The sequence below is a fragment of the Cibotium barometz genome, chromosome 36, assembly GCF_041138505.1.
Source record: "Cibotium barometz isolate CiBa-2024 chromosome 36, ASM4113850v1, whole genome shotgun sequence".
In the NCBI taxonomy this organism is placed as follows: domain Eukaryota; kingdom Viridiplantae; phylum Streptophyta; class Polypodiopsida; order Cyatheales; family Cibotiaceae; genus Cibotium; species Cibotium barometz.
Window position 1 is genome coordinate 23874599 of NC_141081.1, and position 8881 is coordinate 23883479.

Consider the following 8881-nt stretch of genomic DNA (forward strand, 5'->3'; position numbering starts at 1 on the left):
ATTACATGATCCCTAGTTCTCCCTTTCACCTATAAAAGTAGACCCTTGTTGTAGCTTTGTATGAGATTGGAATCCTACGCTTGTGAGGATCCATACCCTCTACACTTTAGTACTCCTCCATCCAGAGTCTGTCTAGATCGGCATCTAAGCTCTACACTAGAGCGCATGGGTGGAGAAGGCCATCATATTGTATCCATCTCTTGTTTGGGTATAATTAGAATTTTTTGAAATTCTCTATTGTCTATCTATTGCATTGTCTATTGCATTTTCTCTTGCTATTCTTTCCTTTCCATTGTGTCATATTCTCATAATCATTGCTACTACTTGACCAATAATATTTGTTGGTCCCCCCTATTCTCTCCCCCTTTCTCCCTCTCTTACATCAAAGGAGCCATGAGACTCAACAAAAGGTTTGATTACTTTGAATGATTTATGGGATGGCCCCCTTTCGTGTAAGTATTTAATTCATGGACATTATTGTGATGTGCATGTGTGCACAAGTTAATTTATTTTATGACATGTGTGCGAGCACTAGTTGATTTATTTTTGTAACATGCATATGTGCACAAGCTAGTTTATGGTATTTGAAAGTTTGTAAAACCTTAGAAGAAGGTTTGAGGACTAAGGCTTATTATATGGCAAAAGTCCAAATATGGATGTGTACACTATTTTTGGCTCAAGGCCTACTTTTGGAATATACTTAAAAAAATACCCATGTAAGAAGGGGCCACTCATGTTAGGGGGAGATTGCGGTAACCATTCATGTGTATTTTTCAAGTGTTCCGTTCACTTTATGGCTATGGTTATCTAAGCTTTGGTTTTTATTTTCTTTTATGCAAATTAGTTGAATAGTGGCAAATTTTAATATTAATATTTGTACTTGGAGAAAGATCTTGGTTTTAGTGGTATCAGAGCTATAGGCCAAGTACAAGGAGGAAAAACCATAAATTTTTTTTGAAGTTATTTGCAAAATCAAACTAAACATTTACTTTAATTATTTTTGATGATTTAAATATCAATTTAGTGATGCCTGCAACCCTGTCCAAACTAAACCATGAAGGATACAAGGACTTGTGTGTGCTTTTTGGGTAAAAGGAAAAGCTTTCTTGGGACTTTTGGGCATATAACCTTGTGACCTTTGTGTAAAAGAATTTTGCATGGCTTAGCCATATCTAATTAGATTTTACTTAAATAAAAATAGATCAGCCCTTCATGAAATCTGTGAAACACTTCTATATAATGGATTCATTTTACTTCATCTTTGTGAGATTTGATACTTGCACCTGATTTAGGGTATAGATTAGGTTAAGAATTTATTAAAAAAAACCATCATTGTGTGCGTGAAAGTGAGAAGGCCATCTCCTTCAGGCTGCCCGCCGGCCGCCGCCGCTACTGTCGACTATGGGGGTGGGGAGGGTTAGACTAAGCTGAACTAAGTTTAGCCATTAAACTTGTTTCTTTTTATAATCCTAATTCTCGTCATGTCATGTCCCTTTCATTGCGCTTCTCTTGATTATGGGGGTGGAGGAGGGTAAGACTAAGCTTAACTAAGTTTAGCCATTAAACTTGTTTACTTTTTATAATCCTAATTCTTGTCATGTCATGTCCCTTTCATTGCGCTTCTCTTGATTATGGAGGTGGAGAAGGGTAAGACTAAGCTTAACTAAGTTCATTAAACTTGTTTACTTTTTATAATCCTAATTCTTGTCATATCATGTCCCTTTCATTGTGCTTCTCTGATTATTGGAGTGGAGGAGGGTAAGACTAAGCTTAACTAAGTTTAGCCATTAAACTTGTTTACTTTTTATAATCCTAATTCTTGTCATTTCATATTCCTTTCATTGTGCTTCTCTGATTATGGGGGTGGATGAGGGTAAGACTAAGCTTAACTAAGTTTAGCCATTAAACTTGTTTTAATTCTTGTCATGTCATGTCCCTTTCACTCTAGGCTTTAAATTCTATTTGAATTTCCATTCGTGGTCCCTATTGAACGGCACCTCTAGTACTAATTTTTCCATTGTGCCAACCCCATTAAACAAACTTTTCAAAAATTTTCATTGTTCTCATAGTCAAAGATATATTCAAGCACCAAATTTAAACCCCTTAAGAACAAGATTTATTTAAAAATATAGTGATTTTACTAAAGACTAGACTCTCAAATCCATCCACTCAAGTATTTTAATTTAAGTTAAGTTTGATTACCAGTATATCAAGTTATTTCTATCAACTAAGGCACAAGATGTCCAACCTTCTTCAAGTTTCTTTCTTTAAGTTTAAGATCAAGATTAAATCTTGAATTTTGATGTTTATAAGTATACATTAAGATTCCCAAATTCAAGAATTATAAACCTACTTGACGATTTTAATTTTTGAATTTAGAATGGTAAATATAAGATTAAGATCAAGAATAAATCCCCAAAATTCATCAAGTTATTCACAATAATGTAATTACTTTTTTTAAAAAAATCTTAAGTTGACAAGAATTTCCATTTTAGCTTGATTCACTTTTGGAATAAGATTTCTAGTTTAGATTTGAGGATAAAGAAAATTTATATTAAAATGAAAGTTTCAGGGGGAATCGACTACTCCATCTCAAACTTTTGTTCATAAGGTAGTGTTGTGTGGAGTAAATCTAAGGTATGGGACATTAGATTGATTCCACATGGCTACACCAAACACATCTATGTCTTTTATCTTTCACCAACTTGTGTTTATATGTGGAATGGGACACTTAGACCCGTAACATATCTATGTCTTCTATCTTTCAACAACTTGTATTTAGAAGTGGAATGGGACACTTAGACCCGTAACACATGTGTTCACTTGTTTAGTTTTATTTTTAGAAATTGTTTGTTGTGATGATCTCATCCTCCACATGTATCATAAAGCCATCCACTTATTGATTTTCACAACTGAGGATAGTTGCTTTCCCAGCAAGGGAAATGTTATGCTCTTTTATTATTTGATGGGGATGCTTGTGTATTTTTATGAATCACTAATGGATGGATTTCCATGTGGGGATGCTCGTGTATTTTTATGAATCACTAATGGATGGATTTCCATGTGGGTGGACTCCCACGTGTGCTTGCTAACATTTTGGTCCTTAATTTCCATGTGTGGGTGGACTCCCCTGTGTTCTTGTGTTGACATTTTGGTACTTGATAAATTTATATTTTTATGATGCCTAATTCTCATAAGCTCATTTGGGATTTATTGATGCAATGTCAATTGATTATTATTGATGTGGTTTATGTTTATGAGTTTAGGTGATGAGTTGTGCAAAGGTACCAAACTTGGGTGTTGCACAATGCGAGGGTATCGATTTAGGTGACGCACAATGTGAGGGTATCGATTTAGGTGACGCATCAATGGTGGATTGAGCCATGGCATGTGGATAGATCTAATTATTTTATTCACAATATTTTGTGGCTGTGTGACTTCGTTTGAGTATTTAACTCATATGTTATTTGGACATTATTGTAATGTGCATGTGTGGACAAGTCAATTTATTTTACATGTGTGCGAGCACATGTCAATTTATTTTACATGTGTGCGAGCACTTGTGCATGTGTGGACAAGTCAATTTATTTTACATGTGTGCGAGCACTAGTTGATTTATTTTTGTAACATGCATATGTGCACAAGCTAGTTTATGGTATTCGAAAGTTTGTAAACCTTAGAAGGTTTAAGGACTAAGGCTAATTCTATGGTAAAAGTTCAAATATGGATGTGTACTCTATTTTTTGGGCTCAAGGCCTACTTTTGGAATATTATTAAAAAAATACCCATTTGAGAAGGGGCCACTCATGTTGGGGGGGAGATTGCACCCACAATGCTTGTCTTGTGTGGTAAAGTAGTTTTATGCACCATTCATGTGTATTTTTTAAGTGTTCCATATGGTTATCTAAGCTTTGGTTTTTATTTTCTTCTATGCAAATTAGTTGAATAGTGGTGAATTTTGATACTAATATTTTTACTTAGAGAAAGATCCAAGTTTCAAGTTCTATCTACTATAAATGAACTCATGGTTAGCATTGTATATAACCAGCTTTCCTAGTAGGATGACTAGAAGTGGGGATCTTCTACAATGCTTCGTCAACCCTCTACCCACCTGCTTTACTTCCTCTATTATTTCCCCTCTTTGGTCTCCAATGAACAAAATTTGGAGACTGTACATCTAAAAAGGTTTGTGATCCCTTCAAATCCCCCTGAAATGAAAGTTTTTCTACGAGATGTGGTGTACAAGACTTTCCCTTAGGTAATAAATTGTTGAAGAGAGGGTTTGCCTTTGGGAAATGTCCCAAGTGCCTTATGTATGGTGCCCAACAATTCGGTCTCTTTGGTATGCTCTAGTAAGATAGATTCATTCAACTTTTATGTTCAAACCCAGCTGGCCTCACTGGATTTTGGGTCAACATTTCACTCCACAACTTGATACTTGCCACCCTTAGATTCACTATATTATGGGAGCTATGGTCCTCCAGAAACTCTCTTCTCTTTGCTAAAAATCTGATTGCCAGACTTGTTCCTTGTAGACTGTTAAGATTATTTACAGATTTAATTATTTAAATTTATCAAGTCTAATAATGTACAAGATCATGATGATATTAGCATCATGGCTAGGGAGGTTGACTTACACTATTTGTCTAATGCCAATTTTTTTCTATCAGTCTCACAGGTGGTATAAAAAGACTAAGTAAGTCCATGTTACACATTCTGCTCTCTTGGGGTGATTCCTATTGGTATGAGGCTTGACATCAAGATTTGGTCTAAGAGCAGAGACAAAGTGATTTTTAAAGCTCAATCTCCCAAAGGCTTCTCCCCTAGAGATATCATTATTGGCAACACAGGCAGTTGACTCTTTTTTTCTTTTGAGATTCTTGACTTATGACTGTTGGTTTATTTAGAACATCACTGCTGGGTTAATTAAGAACATATGGAATCATCACAAATGAGAATGAAGAAATGCTCCTTATGCCCACTTAGAGAGAGGAAAGAGGGAGAGAGAGAGAGAAGGGGGAGAAAGAGACTAAGAGAAAGAGAGAGAAATGAGAGAGGGAGAGAGAGAGAGAGAGAGAGAGAGAGAGAGAGAGAGAGAGAGAGAGAGAGAGAGAGAGAGGTGGGAGAGAGAGAGAGGGGGGGGAGAGAGAGAAAGAGAGAGAGGCGGGAGAGAGAGGGATAAAGAGAGGATGCGGGGGGAGAGAGGGAGAAAGAGAGGATGCGGGGGAGAGACGGAGAGAGTGGAGGGAGACTAAGAGAGGGAGGAGAGGAGAGGAGGAAGAGAGAGAGATAAAGAGAGACAGAGAGAGAGGGGGCAGGGGGTGGGTAGAGAGGGGAGGGGGAAAGAGAGAGAGAGGGATAGAGAAAGAGGGGGGAGAGAGAGATGGAGGAGGTTGGAAAGGGGGAGAGAGAGAGAGGAGGGAGGCGGAGGAGTGGGAGTGGGAGAGGAAGGGGGAGAGAGCAAAGGAAAAGACCAACAAAGAGAGAAACATGTCAAAGTATTGTGGTTATGGAGGATGAGAGAGGGTGAGTGAGAGCAAGAAAGGATGGGGTCCAAGAGCACACGAGAGAAATATAGAGGAGGGGAGTGGGGGGAGCGGGGAGAAAAGGATAGGAAGCTGCAACCCACTGCTGGGTTTATTGACCATTCACCACCTTATGTTGCCTCTTTCACCAGCCAATGTTCATGATTTAGTTATCTTTGCTCGAAGACATGAAACTTGTGCCCTAAATTTATCTACATTCATAAGGTTGACTGCTGGCTAAATATGAAACTGTGATCTTGGGTTTTCTCTTTGGTGTGGAATCCTTCTTTCCAAAGAAATTTACTTGCGTGCTCATAAAAGGCCGCTTAAAAAAAAACCATTTCTCTCACATAGTTTTGGAGCAATGCTCCTACCTCTTGAAATCCAACCTTTCAAATAACACATTTTGTTGATGATGAATTCCATGCTTTGCTTTGTGGGGTGCATGATATGCCTAATAGATGCATTTGATAACAATCCATGTTGATGAAGTTCATGGAATTAATATAAATGCTTTTTGTCATGTGAATGCCCCTTAAGGAAGTTTGGTTGTGAACCACAATTTTGTGAGAGGATAAGATTTTTAACCTTAATGTAGACCACAAACCAAAAAATAAGAAGATTTTTGTGCTTGTTGCTCGATCGGCTACGATTGGTGATGGGGGTGTCTTCCTTCTATTTTCTTTTTTGCTGTGCTGATGAAGCTGTGTTGAAGCTGTCTACACGTGCCTCTCCGAATTTCACACCCTTTTGGGATAGCAGCTCCGGGGTCACACACCCTAGAGTACCCAACATAGCCCACCGGTAGTGGATGACCTCCAGCTCGTGGTTCTTGGCGAAGGTCTCAGGGTCAGCAGAGAGTTCGGCAGTGTCCCAACCGTAGTCGCTAGGGAATTCACCCTTCAAGTACCTTGGGGCCTCACCGGAGAAGGGGCCGAGGTATTTCAAATGGTCGCGGGACCATACCAGGGGCTGTCCGGCGTCTTGGACACCGTCTTCCTCATGGAGACGCGGGCCTCACCGAGGTTGCCGACCTTGGAGGCGAGCTCGCTCTAGGGCTTGAGCACGGGCTGGCTAGCCCGGGAGGTGGAGGACAGGGCAGCGGTGGCCATGGATGCCATAGTCAGCTGGTTGAAGGATAAGCTCCATAGAGGGAGGCTGGGTTGTTGCCAAGGGGAGCAGCGTTAGAGGTTGAAGCATCTTGTAGTTCAAAGTGATCAAAGCAAGCTCCTTTGACTTACAACAGGATTGAAGCACTTAGATAACTCAGTATCCTTGGGAGTTCCCATTTTTGAAGGCTAGTGGTACTCTCTCATGTTCTTTCTCTCTCAAGATCTAGTGCAAACCTAATGAGAAAGCTATAGTGTAACCCTAATAACACATGGTGGAGAGACCTAATCTTGAATAGAGAAAAATGCTCTCTACTAATGCAAGAGGAAAACAATGGAAACCCTAAATGAAGACTAATGCAATCTTGTTAAGTAACACTTCACTTATGGGCATCACTTCACAAGAGAAATAACCCTAATGCAAAGCTCTAAAACTAAGTAAGGTCTTAATCACCTCGTAATCCTAGACCCACCATTAATCTAAACACTAACCTAAGCTTTGATACCATGTTAAATTTCATGGTGGATCAAAGACTAAACTAAACATGTTGAGAATGTGAAAGAGTGTGCTTAGACTCAAGTACAATTAGGCTCCAAGATTAATTAGCTTGGAAGGCATATAGAGACTTGAGATGTGGAAATGTGCATTGTATTCCTTCCATTGAAATGACCCTTTTTATATGAGGAGGGTACCTCTCTTACATGTTTGCTCATGTGGGATAAACCTCCACTTGCCATGTGGCATCTTGCTAGGTATTGCTCTTCCTTGGCTACTCATACTCACTCCCTATCATTTGTTATGTGCTCATGGCACCACAATTCTCAACACTGGTTGCTCTTTACTTCAACAACCTACGTCCATTCAAGCCCTATGGTGTACGGAGCACATTGGCTTATGCTAATGGACTGGGTTCAACTCCTAATAGGTCTTCTTATTTCATTACAAGCTATTGAAAACTCAAAACTTTGTCAAAAATTATCTGTAACATCTTGCATGCATCTAACTATTTGAAATCTGTTTCATGCATCAAACATCTTGCATAAGATCTATTGTGATGTAGACTCAAGAGAGTACAAACTTTGCACCAAATAGAATCAAATGATCATAGAGAGTAAATATTAGATGCTTACTGTTGTTTCTAGTAATTTGTACATAGATCTTTGCAATAAATTGCTACTATTTCCATTAAACTTTGCACAGTAACCATACTTTGCATAGTATTCAAGAAAACCTTTGCACAATAACTCTACTTTGTACAGCCTTCAAGAAAAACTTTGCACAAGAACCATTCTTTGCATGGTCTTCAAGAAAACTTTGCACATCAACCATTCTCTACATTGTCTTCAAGAAAACCTTTGCACATCAACCATTCTTTGCACTATCTTCAAGAAAACCTTTGCACATCAATCATTCTTTGCACTCTCTTCAAGGAAATCTCTACACAGATAATGACTTGAAAAATCTATAATACTTTGCATATATTCTATAACAAGTGATATGACAATCTGCACAATCTTCAAATTTGGTCTAGAAGTTGTAGAAATCCCTAATTCAAAAATTATAAAAAGTCTCACCAAATCCTTGCAATAATGGCCTAAATTTATTCCTAAATGGAAAATACTAGTGAAAATAGAAAGGATTATGCACAAAAATGAGTGAAACCACTAACTTTTGAGCAAAATATGTAAAAAATGCATTAATTAGGGTTTTAAAAATTTTAGGGTTTTTGTTAGTACGAGATTAAGTACTAAGATCAAATCTCAAGATGTATCTATGGATTATAGACTCAAATCATACACAATATTCAAGAAAATATCATGAAAATGATTTCTAAAATTTTCTACTAAACCTAATTCAAAAATGGATTAACACAAACCATGGATCGAAATCCATACTCTAATACCAATGCAAGCAAGGGGAACGCTCATTAGCATGAGTTTGCAAGGCTTTGTACTCACTAGCATGAAGTACACACATGAAAGCTCAAATGGGATCCATCACCATAGCCAAGAGCTTGAAGCTCCAAGAAGATCATCCAATGTCAAAAGATTCCAAGATACAATGCAAGTCTAATACTCTAACAAAGTGACTTCTTTAGTCACTCGCTATGTCCACACTAGGCTATGCCCAGGCTCTAGGCCCATGGCCATCACGCTTTTGTTGAGGTGTTGACATTGGTGCTTTGTTGGTGAAGAAGAAGCTTGGGTTTGTTGCTTTTTGGGCACACATCTTTGTTGTTGTTGCTT

General features: G+C 38.3%; 1 pseudogene; it reads right to left on the bottom strand.

Annotated features, from left to right (window-relative positions):
- Positions 1 to 4470: 4470 nt before the first annotated feature.
- Positions 4471 to 6637, bottom strand: LOC147617648 (chlorophyll a-b binding protein 2.2, chloroplastic-like; annotated as a pseudogene).
- Between the last annotated feature and the right edge of the window lie 2244 nt (positions 6638 to 8881).